This window comes from Megascapheus bottae, chromosome 8, assembly GCF_031878675.1.
Source record: "Megascapheus bottae isolate mThoBot1 chromosome 8, mThoBot2.hap1, whole genome shotgun sequence".
NCBI lineage: Eukaryota > Metazoa > Chordata > Mammalia > Rodentia > Geomyidae > Megascapheus > Megascapheus bottae.
The window spans coordinates 47,500,460-47,512,112 of record NC_143516.1 but is presented as its reverse complement, the minus strand read 5'-3'; the positions used below and the strand labels follow the sequence as shown (position 1 = coordinate 47,512,112).

The 11,653-nt window shown below is 37.2% G+C and overlaps 1 pseudogene; it reads right to left on the bottom strand.

Annotated features, from left to right (window-relative positions):
• Positions 1 to 5,622: 5,622 nt before the first annotated feature.
• LOC150059903 (ATP synthase F(1) complex subunit gamma, mitochondrial pseudogene) lies at positions 5,623 to 6,691 on the bottom strand (annotated as a pseudogene).
• Positions 6,692 to 11,653: the final 4,962 nt, after the last annotated feature.

Sequence of the window (11,653 nt, the reverse complement as noted above, 5' to 3'; positions counted from 1 at the left end):
AGGAGTTTGAGATCTAAAGATTGAGGTTCAAAACTGATCAAATCCAAGAAATTCTTATCCTTAATTATCCAACAAGGGTCTAGAAAGTTGAGCTGTGTTTATTGTGGAAGAGCACCAGACTTGGGTAAAGAACTCAAATAAGGTTATGAGGCTCTGAGTTCAAGTTCCAGTACCGGTATTCTCCCCCAAAAGAAAATAATATGACAAGGAAAAAAAAAGATTGTTAATGACAGTTTCTCTCAGACCAGTGTCCTGTAATTTAAAATTTTATTGTGAGCTGGATACGGTGGCTCACTTTTGTAATCCTAGCTACTCAGTTGGCTGAGATCTGAGGATCACTGTTCAAAGCCAGCCTGGGCACTAAAGAACTTGAGACTCTTATCTCCAATTAACCTCTAGAAAATTGGAAGTGGGGCTGAGACTCAAGGGATAAGGTAGTAGCCTTGAGCTGAAGAGCTCAGAGACAGCGCTGAGGCCCAGAGTTCAAGCCCCATGACCCACAAAAATATTATTGTGAATGTGCACTGTGAAAAACATTTAACTAACTAGGCAAACTCTCTGCTACCTGAGCTATATACCCTTAGCCTCTTGTGGCTTTATTTTCCTTGTAGGGCCTTCATTGTTGCCTTTGGCAGGTCTCAGACCATGACCTTTTTACATATTAGCTTCTTGTATAACTGGGATCAAAGGACATGCCACCTTGCCTAAATACAGACAGACAGACAGACAGACAGACAGACAGACACACACACACACACACACACACACACACACTGAATTGTAGATGATGGGCTTTTAAAAGTACAATTTCAGGTACTTCCATAAAGGTCATTTATGAGCTATAGATTAAAAATCATAACTGAGACACTTAGATTTAAAATCTAGAACACAAAATGTAAAATGAAATGGTTATAGCTGGGCACCAAGTGGCTTAGGTGTAATCCTAGCTATTAAAGCAGCTGAGATCTGAGGATCTTAGTTCAAACCCAGCTCAGGGAGGATAGTCTGTGAAACTCTCGTGTCTAATTAGCTAGCCAAAAGGCCAAAAAGTGGTAAACACTAGGCTTAAGTAGTAAACACTAGCACTGAGGACAAAAGCTCAAGGACAGTGTATAGACCTTGAGTTCAAGCTCTAGGACCAGCATGGCCCCCCTTCCTGTCCTAAAGTATTACTATGTAATACTATCCCCAATCTGGTACTTTCCACTAAACTGTGTATCCCCCATGCATTTTCTTGAGAAATACATCATTTAGTCCCAAAGACTGGGATTGTTACTTTAAAAGCTACATTCTTCTGCTATTACTCTATAAGCAGATCTCTTGATTAGCAGGTGCCATCACAAAATTAAGCAGAGCAAATAATTGTGTGGTATTATTTGAAACTCTAATGCAACTCTTGGACATCAGATTAGGAGAAATTTCTACTTTTCTAAACATAAAGCAATGGTTACAAACTTCCATATTCTACAACTATTCCTAATATTTACTATAAATGTTTAATACTTTCTAGTTAGAAGAAAATTTTCTTTATGTTTGACCTAAATTTTTTCAGATGTTATTTTTTCTTTTCAATCATCACTGGGAATGATATGCAGCTGGTCAACAAATTTTGTGTAATAGTGCTAGGAGAGGTACCCTTTTTAATCAACTAAAATATGTAGATAATAGGTTGTTTTGATTGTATATTTAGTCTTGATCAGCTTGTAGAAGATTTTGCTGTGATTTAAACTCCTTGAATTTCAGCTTACGAACCAGAGTTTCTTTGGAACAAGCAAAACATGTTAAAATAGCAATTACTTTCGTAATTGCAAATAGCTGAAAGTTCCTGGATTTTTGATGCTCTTATTCTGGGTTTGATTTTCAATATGTTTTTGATTGCCTCCTTTAAATGTCTTTGCATTTTCTTGTAGTTACATATATATTTTTAAACCATGTTTATAGTTTTAAGCTAATCAGAAAAAATAAAAAAAATGGAAATCATTAGGATGGATAAGAAAGATGCGAATGAAAACTTCTACAAAATCTTAAAATGCCATATCACCCTTTAAAGAGCATCATTAAAATAGGAACATTTTTCTTGATCATTTTATGTTAGTTTTACATTAATATGTTGATTAAAGTTCTTTTCAGATATTTTGCAGACTACTCCTGAATCACAATTAAAAGGGCTACAACTTTCTTTCTAACCCACCCACATCTTTCCTCTTTTAAAGTGATGCTAAGAAGTTATCCCTATTTCTGTGCAACAGTGCTTGTTAAAACATCGATTCTTTCAAGTATAATTGAGAATATTCCACAGTGGCTACCATTTCCTCAGAATCTTGGTAGTTTACTTAGGGTGGTACCTGTCCTCTTACACAATTCCCTTTCAGTCCTCAGTTTCCTAAGCAGGACCTTACCTATTGGATTTAGATGTAAGATGCACTTCCCCTTGTGTGAGACAATATTTTCTTGATTCTAGGAGATGTCTGAATTGACTTCAGTGAAGGAATAATTTTAAAAAAATCCTCTGATCTATTTTTGTGCCTTTTCTCTCATAAATTATTTAATATTTTCTCTTCAGTTGTTATAGATGACTCAAGATCATTACAGCTTTACAAACTCATGATAAACACAACACAACAGTATTAGAAATCAATAGTGTGTATTTTTTGGCACAGTGTACCTAAAATATAGGGGGGAATAACATAAATCATTTCTTCTCAGTCATGATTGATGACCTCATAACTCACAAGTGACGGGGCAAAGCAGAGCTCCAAACGAGTTATGAAATGTCATCAATAACAAGTGGAAACAAATGATTTATCCAGTGTCCCAGCCCATTGTATGTTCAGTTTATGCAACAGCAGTTAATGATGAAAATACTCCAAACGGTGTAGCTTGTATTTTATCAGTCATTTATGCACAATACTCTTCCTACACTATTTTACACTAGGTTAGTGCTTATTGGCCATGAAGAAAATGATCAAGGTTGAAACAGGAAGATGGGCTGATGGAGAAAATATGGTATGTATATATATATATATATATATCCTTTAGAGACCTCTACTTGACTAGTTCTTCTATTTTTTGTTTTTAAAAATCCCCTTTCTAGCAACAAAAATCATGAAAATAGTGTCTGTGGCTATGTAATAGATATTCTTTTCTCTTCAGTTGTGATTCTCAGAGAGAGAAGGGCTAGCATGATTTTTAAAATTAAAAGATATATTGTGGCTTTATGATGATTTTCCCTATACATTTTTTTTCTGTTTGACTACATAGTCTTTGGACTTTATATTTTCCAATACAGCAAGAATCCATTGAAATATTTGTATTTTTCAGTCTTGTGCTGTGCATATTATGTGCTTTTTGGGTTTCCAGGAAGTTTCATGTAGAATTCTTATTTAAAACAGGAAAAGACATTCCTATTCTCACTGCATATTTAGTCATGTACTTCACTGAGGTCAGGGATATTCATATTTACTGGATGTTTACTTTATGGTCAATTTGATGAGGTTCACATTCCAGATTTAAAACTGATATTAACTTTGAGGTAAAAGAGGCCACTTCAAGAGAATTTCAGGTTTGTTTATTTTCCTTGAATTAAATGTCTGTCCTATGTAATGTCGATTCACAATGGAACCCAGAAATTTGTGTAACAGAGCTTTATCAGGTGAATTTTGGAGACTTTATTGTGTGCTGTTTGTTATGCAAAGTAAAATAGATCTATTGTATACTCCAAAGAATAATTAGACCATAGGTATCTAAATGATCAGATATAAAAAGATCTTTGTAAGATTTATAAGTGATACAAAATGCAGATAGCTTATAGGCATTGCAGGAAAGCCAGATGTATCAAGTTCAAGTTCTACTGTTCCTTTTGAATTCATTTTTAAATTTTACTTTACTGTATAGAGGAGTTACAGTTATATTAGTCAGATAGAAGGTACATTACTTCCCACACATTGATATCCCTTCTCATGTCCTTGTCCCCATTTCCCTCCCCCCACCCACTCCCCTCATCTTTTTTCCATTCTATTTCAATTAAACAAATAAACATATATATATATATAATATAGCAGGTAACAAAGTCAGATACTATAGCAATATGAGATTAACCAAAGAGCAACACAAGAAAAGAGAAAAAAAAACATAGTACAGTAGTCACTCATAATTAAGCTCTTGTTTCCCTGTCCTAGAGGTCCATTAATTTGGCCTCTTTCTATATGGCCTTATGTATCTAGGGTTTGAGCTATTGGAATCCTCTGCTAGGAGAGTCCAAGCTTTGTACTAATCATTACAAATGAGGGAAACTGTTGGGAGCCAAGTGTGGGGTCAGGCTGGCCCATGAATCTGCATCAGTGAGTAAGATAACCACACAAAGAAATAAGCTGTCATGTATGATGGCATGCCTATGAACTTTGAGCTATATCATTGGTATTATGAATCACTTTCTTCTGAGACTTGATTATCATTAGGCACGAATGTGTTATTGCTTTATCACTCTCTACTGATCTTGATTATCAATGTAACACCTGACAGTTTCTTGTTCTGCAGAGACTATATAAGACCGAAATGGGAAATAAAGGAGAGCTGCACTCTTAAGCTTACAGCCTTAGGCTGTAGTCTTGGGCTGTAGCCCTCCCTACCCCATCTATAACTTGTCTTGTCTTTTCTTTTTCTTTTCTAGTCCTCATCCCCTAAACCAAGAATCTCGACTTGCAACTGGCTAGCTCCAGCAGGAAATGATTGAGCCTATGTTTCTTTGGGTCTGGCTTACTTCACTTAATATGTTTTTTTTTTCTAAGTCTTTCCATTACCTTATAAATGGGGCGCTGTCTTTCTTTCTGATGGCACCATAGAATTCCATTGTGTATAAATTCCACATCTTGTTGATCCAATCATCAATTGAGGGGCATCTGGGTTGGTTCCATATCTTTGCTATGGTAAATAGTGCTGCAATGAACATCATTGTGTTAGTGGCTTTAGTATGTCCTGGTTTCTGGACCATTGGGTAAATGCCAATGAGTAGAATTGCTGGGTCATAAGGGAGCTCTATATTTAGTCCTTTGAGGAACTACCTACTGCTTTCCACAGTGGTTGAATGAGATTACACTTGCACCAAGAGTGCAATGCAGTGTTCCCCAAATGAGGGAAACCATTGAGCCTGTTCCTTTGAGTCCTACTTACTTCACTTAATATGTTTTTTTTTCCAAGTCTTTCCATTTCCTTACAAATGGGCAGAAGCTCTGCAATTTAATGCAGTCTCATCTGTCCAAACTTTTCTAATTTGTTGTGTTTCTGGGTCTTTCTTAAAAAAGTTTTGACCTGTGCCAAGGAGGCCTAGTGCATCTCCTATTTCTTCTTGTAAAATTTTCAGTGTGTCTACTTTTACCTTGAGGTCTTTGACCCATTTGGAGTTAATCCTGGTGCAGGGTGACATAGAAGGATCTAACTTTAGTTTTCTGCAGGTGCTTAACCAGTTCTGCCAGCAAAATTTGTTGAGGAGGCTGTCTTTCTTCCAGTCTATTTTTTTGGCTCCTTTATCAAAGATTATTTGGCCATAGGTCTATGGGTTGATTTCTGGGTCTTCACTTCTATTCCATTGGTCTTCAGGCCTGTTTTTTTTCTAATTGGAAGTCATTTATTGTAATATAATTTACAAACATCTTGCTGTCTTTAGTAATTCAAACAATGGAGCAGGTTTCTTCTGGCAAAGGCAGCAATAAGCTAAAAACGAAATCAGCTTGCAGAATTTTCCTTCTTCACCTCTTGTCTGAGGATGGAACTTGGGTTCCATTAATCCAGAGCAGCAGCCCCAGAGATGATTTCAATCAGCTCCTTGATTATGATGGCTTGGCATGTGCAGTTGAATGTCAGAGTCAGTTTATATATCATTTCTAGCTGGCACTATCCATGGAAGTCATCCTGGCACTCTGCTCACTGGTAGTTGACTCCTTTAGGGAGTAGTAGATGATGTTGGCCAGGCAGTACTTTTGGTAATTTTGCAGCACATTTGAATCAATATCATCATAGATGCTCATGCTCTCAGCACTTGCAATGGTATCAAGAGAAAATATGGGTTTTTCTTCTGTCTTGTAGGAAATAACCGACCTGAATCGATTGAAGATGATAGAGACTTCTTCAAACTCATATCCAAAATTTAATAATTCAAGTGCAATGACAGATGCATCTCCAAAAGTAGGGGGCTTTCTTCCCACATCTTTGAATGTCACCAGAAACTTGTCAGAATGAGTACTATGGAGAATGCCCCTGAGTTTATCACCAACTCCAACAACCATAACCTCTTTTCCAGCTGCCGTGAGTGTAGCCACCTCACTTTTTATCAGTTTAGCAACTGATGAGTGAATAGTGCCACAGAGCCCTCGGTCTGAGGACACACCAACAAGTAGGTGTTTCTTCTTATCTTCAGGTGCCTAAATATCAGCTTTTTCATACAGAGCCAAAGATCCTACTCCAGACACCCTAGCTGGCTTCAGCTCCCTCTCTGTACGGGCATATTTTGCTGCTGCTACCATTTTCATAGATTTGGTAATTTTCTGGATGTTTTTGATCTACTTCAGTCGCCTGGTTATATCTTTTAAAGTCACCATCTTTCAAACTTGGATCCACGGCGACTGCACGGCCACAGCAGACAGCCTGGCGACCCTTATCCCCGAGAAGATGGTGGTGGCTACCTTGCTGAAGGTCGAGCAGGTGGACCTTAGTGTGCATGTGCTTCAGGCCTGTTCTTCTGCCAGTACCAAGCTGTTTTATTTACTATAGCTCTGTAATAGTCTAAAGTTTGGTGGTGAAAATTCCTTCAGCGCTGTTCTTTCTGCTAAGAATTTGTTTTTTGCTATACAGGCTCTTTTATTTATCCATATGAAGTTTTGGATTGCCTCTTCTATTTCCTTAAAGAATGAGATGGGGTTATTGATAGGTATTGCATTGAATTTGTAGATAGCCCTTGGCAAGATCACCAATTTCATGATGTTAATTCTTCCAATCCATGGGAATGGGAGGTTTTTTCCATTTCTTCAGTTCTGGCTTAATTTCATTTTCCAGGTTTTTAAAGTTTTCATCATAAAGCTCCTTTATATTCTTAGTTAATTTAATTCCTAAGTACTTTATTTTCTTTGAGGCTATTGCAAAAGGAGTTGCTTTTCTGATTGTTGCCTAGCTCCTCTCATTGTTGGTATACAGGAAGGCAGTTGATTTTTAGGGTTAATTTAATACACTGCTACCTTGCCAAAGTTTTGAATCAGTTCCAGCAACTTGGGAAAGGAGTCTATAGAGTTCTTTAAATACAGAAGCATGTCATCAGTAAAGAGGGAATGTTTCATTTCCTCTTTATTATTTGGATCCCCTATATGCTTGCTTCTTGCTTTACAGCTCTGGCTAGGAATTCTAATACCATATTAAAGTGGAGTGGAGAAAGTGGGCATCCTTGTCTTGTTCTTGATTTTAGAGGAAATAGCTTTAACTTTTAGCCATTAAGTATGATGCTAGCCGTGAGTTTGTCATAAGCAGTCTTTATTATACTGAGGAATGTTCCATGGATTCCTAGTTTCCTAGTATAAAGGTGTGTTTGATCTTGTCAAATGCCTTTTCTGCATCTGTTGATACAATCATGTAATTCTTGTCTTGTTGATGTGATGAATTATATTAATTGACTTGCATATGTTGAAACAAATTTGCGTCCCTGTGATGAATCCTGTTTGATCGTACTATATAATTTATTTGATAAGTTGCTGAAGGCAGTTGGCCAGTGTTTTGTTGAGAAGTTTTTCATCAATATTGATCAAAGAAATGGATCTATATTTCTCTTTCTTTGATGACTCCCTGTTTGGTTTTGGGATGAGGGTTATGGTGGCTTCGTAGAACAAATTTGGCAACGAGCCTTCGTTTTCAATTTCGTTGAAGAGCTTGAGGAGTATTGGTGTGAGCTCTGCTTTGAAGACCTTATAGAATTCACCTCTGAATCCATCTGGCCCTGGACTTTTCTTGGATGGAAGGTTTCTTATTGCCATTTCTATTTCAGTACTTGAAATAGGCCTGTTTATGTGGATTAGGTCTTTTTGGTTCACTTTGGGTACATTAATATTGATTAGAAATTCATTCATGTCTTCTAGATTCTCAAATTTGTAGGCATAAAGGTTTGAAAAGTATACCCATATGATGGTCTGGATCTTGTGAATGTCTGTTGTGATATTTGCATTCTGGTCCATGATTTTATTTATTTGAATATGCTCCCTTCTCTTTTTTGGTAAGATTTGTTAAGGGTCTGTCAATTTTGTTAATTTTTTCAAAGAACCAACTCCTTGTTTTGTTGATTCTTTCTATGGTTATTTTTTTCAGACTCCAATTCATTTAATTCTGCTTTTATTTTAATAATTTGTTTACATTCATTGGAATTGGGATTGGTTTGTTGTTCTTTGAAGTGCACCGTTAAAATATTAGTTTGTGATATTTCCAGTTTCTTAATGTAGACACTCAGAACTATAAATTTTGCTCCGAGTACTGCCTTTGTTGTGTCCCAAAGGAGCTGATATTCTGTGTGCCCCTTTTTGTTAAATTTCATAAACTGTTGAGTTTCTGTTCTGATCTTCTCAGTAACCCACTGGTGATTCAACAATGTGTTGTAAAATCTCTGCAAGTTACAGGGTTTTCTTTGGTGGAGATTGGTGTTCAGTTCCAAAATGATGCCCTTGTGGTCTGAGAGAATGCAGGGAATAATTTCAGTGTTTTTGAGTCTGCACAGGTTTGTTTTATGCCCTAAAATATGGTCTATTTTAGAAAATGTTCCATGTGCTGCTGGTGTTGCTGGGTGGAAAAATATGTAGATGTCTGTTAGATTTAGTTGGTCTATACAATTGTTCAATGCTGAGGTTTCTCTGGTTGATCTGTCTGTAGGTAATAATGGTGTGTTAAAGTCACCAGTAATCACTGTGTTTGGATCTATGTGTGGTTTTGTGTAAGTAAAGTTTGCTTGATTAAGTTGTGTGCTCTGGCATTAGGAGTGTAGACATTTAGGATGATTATATCCTCCTGGAGGAGAGATCCCTCCATTAGTATGTAATAATCTTCTTTGTCTCTTCTCACTAATTTTAGTTTGAAGTCTATTTTATCTGATATGAGTATGGCAACTCCAGCCTGTTTATGGGGGCTGTTAGCTTGATAGATTTTAATCTAGCCTCTCACTTTCAAAAATATTTTTATTGGGGAGCAAGTTGTGTCTGTTGAAGACAGCAGAATGATGGATCTTGCTTTTTGATCCAACTAGACAGTCTATTCCATTTAATTGGAGCATTAAGTCCATTGATATTAAGGATAAGATTGAAAAATATTTACTAGTTCCTGCCATTTTTTAAATTTCATTAGGGTCTGTGGTTTATCAGTTCTTACAGTAATTAACTGGTATGATTTTTATGTGCAGTTTTTCTGTCAGTGACATGTTTGCATTGATTTTCAAAGTGTAGAACATCTTTGAGAATTTTCTGTAATACTGGTTTGGTTGCTACATAATGTTGTAACTTTTCCTTGGAATGGAAGGTTTTTATTGTTCCCTCAGTTATGAATGAGAGCTTAGCTGGGCACAGTTTTCTTGGTTGGTAGTTATTTGTCTTTAGGGCATTGACATCCTTCTAAGCTCTTCTTGCTTGTATGGTCTCTGCTTAGAAATCTGGTTATTCTGATTGGTTTTCCTTTGTAGGTGATTGGTTTTCCTTTACAGGTGATGGTTCTCCTTTCTCTGGCCACTTTTAGGATCCTTTCCTTGGTCTCTATTGATCTGGTATGGATTATAATGTGGCAATGGGATATCCTTTTCTGGTCTGGTCTGTTTGGGGTTCTAAAATCTTCTTGTATCTGGATGGGCCTGCCCTTCTGGATATTTCGGAAGTTCTCTGAGATGATTCCTTGAAGTATATTTCCAATTCTATTGACCTCCTTCTCCAGGCCCTCCTCAATACCATTTAGCCTTCGTTTAGGCTTCCTAATTGTATCTTGGAGCTCCTTAAGAGATCTTTCATATTTCCTAGATTTGGTTTGACTCATTTTCTGGACTCTCTCTATAATATCTAGATTATCCTCAGACCCAGAGATTCTAACTTCTGCATTGTCTAACCTGCTATCAATACTTTCTACTTTGTTCTTCATCTCCCTTCCTTTCAGTTGGTCATTTTTGATGGCTTGCATCTTTTGTTTTAGATCCTGTATGGACTTCTTTAACTCCATGATTTCGATTTGAGTGGTCTCTTTGAAGTCCTTTAGCTCAGCAACTTTACTCTCATTCAGTTCAGTCAGCTATTTGTTTGTGGATTCTATGAATTCATTCATTTTCCTTGGATTAGCTTCCTCACGTTCACATACATCTTTCTATATGTTTTCAACCTTTTCATTGCTCATGCTTGCCAATTATATTCATAGGTCATTTAGAGAGCTCTCCTCTAGGTTTGCCATCCACTGCTCTATTGCCTGTTTATATTGGGTGGGAGATGCTATTCCTTGATTTGACAATTTTCTTGAGTTTCTTGTTCTGCCCATTTGAAAATGGGAGCAAGACTAATACCACACAGTATTACAATTTTAAGATATAACCAACCTAGAGTTCTATAGCTGCCCAGACTGTAGAAGTTCACAATTTTAGACTGGTATTATCACTCTTTTTCTCATTTTGAGCACTTACAGACAAATCTAACACCACCACCAAAGACAGTTGTATGACCAAAAAACCAGCAATCCAAATGCTATGATATTTAAGTCACTCTGGACCTACAGTATAATTGAACACATACATATACACTCTTGGTCAACAACAATCAACACATCATAAGAAGGAATAAAGAACCAGAGATAGAAAGATAATATGAAAGAGAAGAGGGGAAATAGGGAAAGAGTAATGTAAAAATGTAAGAGTAATATAGTAATGAAGTAAAGAAATAGAATGAAGATCACTGACCTAAAGTTTTTTTTTTTTTTTTTTTTTTTTTTGGTGGGGGAGACTTGTATCTCCACTGAATTCTGGATCCAGACACTGTAAGAAGCCTTTTTTTTTTCTCCTGTGATTTGGATTAGCTGATTTTTCCAATCAGTTTGCTTGACTGGGCAGAAAAAGGACTCTGATAGTTCATCCAGGTTAATTTACTGGTAGAGTGATGGGCTTTATGTATCCTGTAGGGGGAATTCAGCAGTTTTTGGTAGCTTGAGTGAGAATGGAGTTGTATTTTTACTGGAGTCCTTGGTGAGCTTTACTGTTACTTTAGCCAGATCAACAGAGAGCCTGGGGTGGAGCCATCTCTTGCTTTGTTTACCAGGAGAGCTTCCCTCCCCAAGAGGAGCTGGTTCTTCTGGGGCAGGGAAGTGTATATCTAGTAAGCTGACTCTGGGAAAAACCTTTGCCCATTTGAGAGATGGCACTGCAAGCACCACTTCTCAGGCTTCCGTTATTCTGGCAGGGTCTTTGCCAGTAGTCAAGATGGCGCTGCTGTCAGCTGTGGGGGGGGGGGGGGAGGCTACCTTCCCAATGCCATTCTGTGTGCAGCAGTGAAAATGTCTTTAGTGAGGTACTCACAGTTCCCTCGGTTGTCTGAGTCTGTGAGGCTGGCAGGTCAGTGCCTGGAGTAGGTGAAGGGTTACCCTGTAATATTATCTGATGAAAATAGAGATAGGA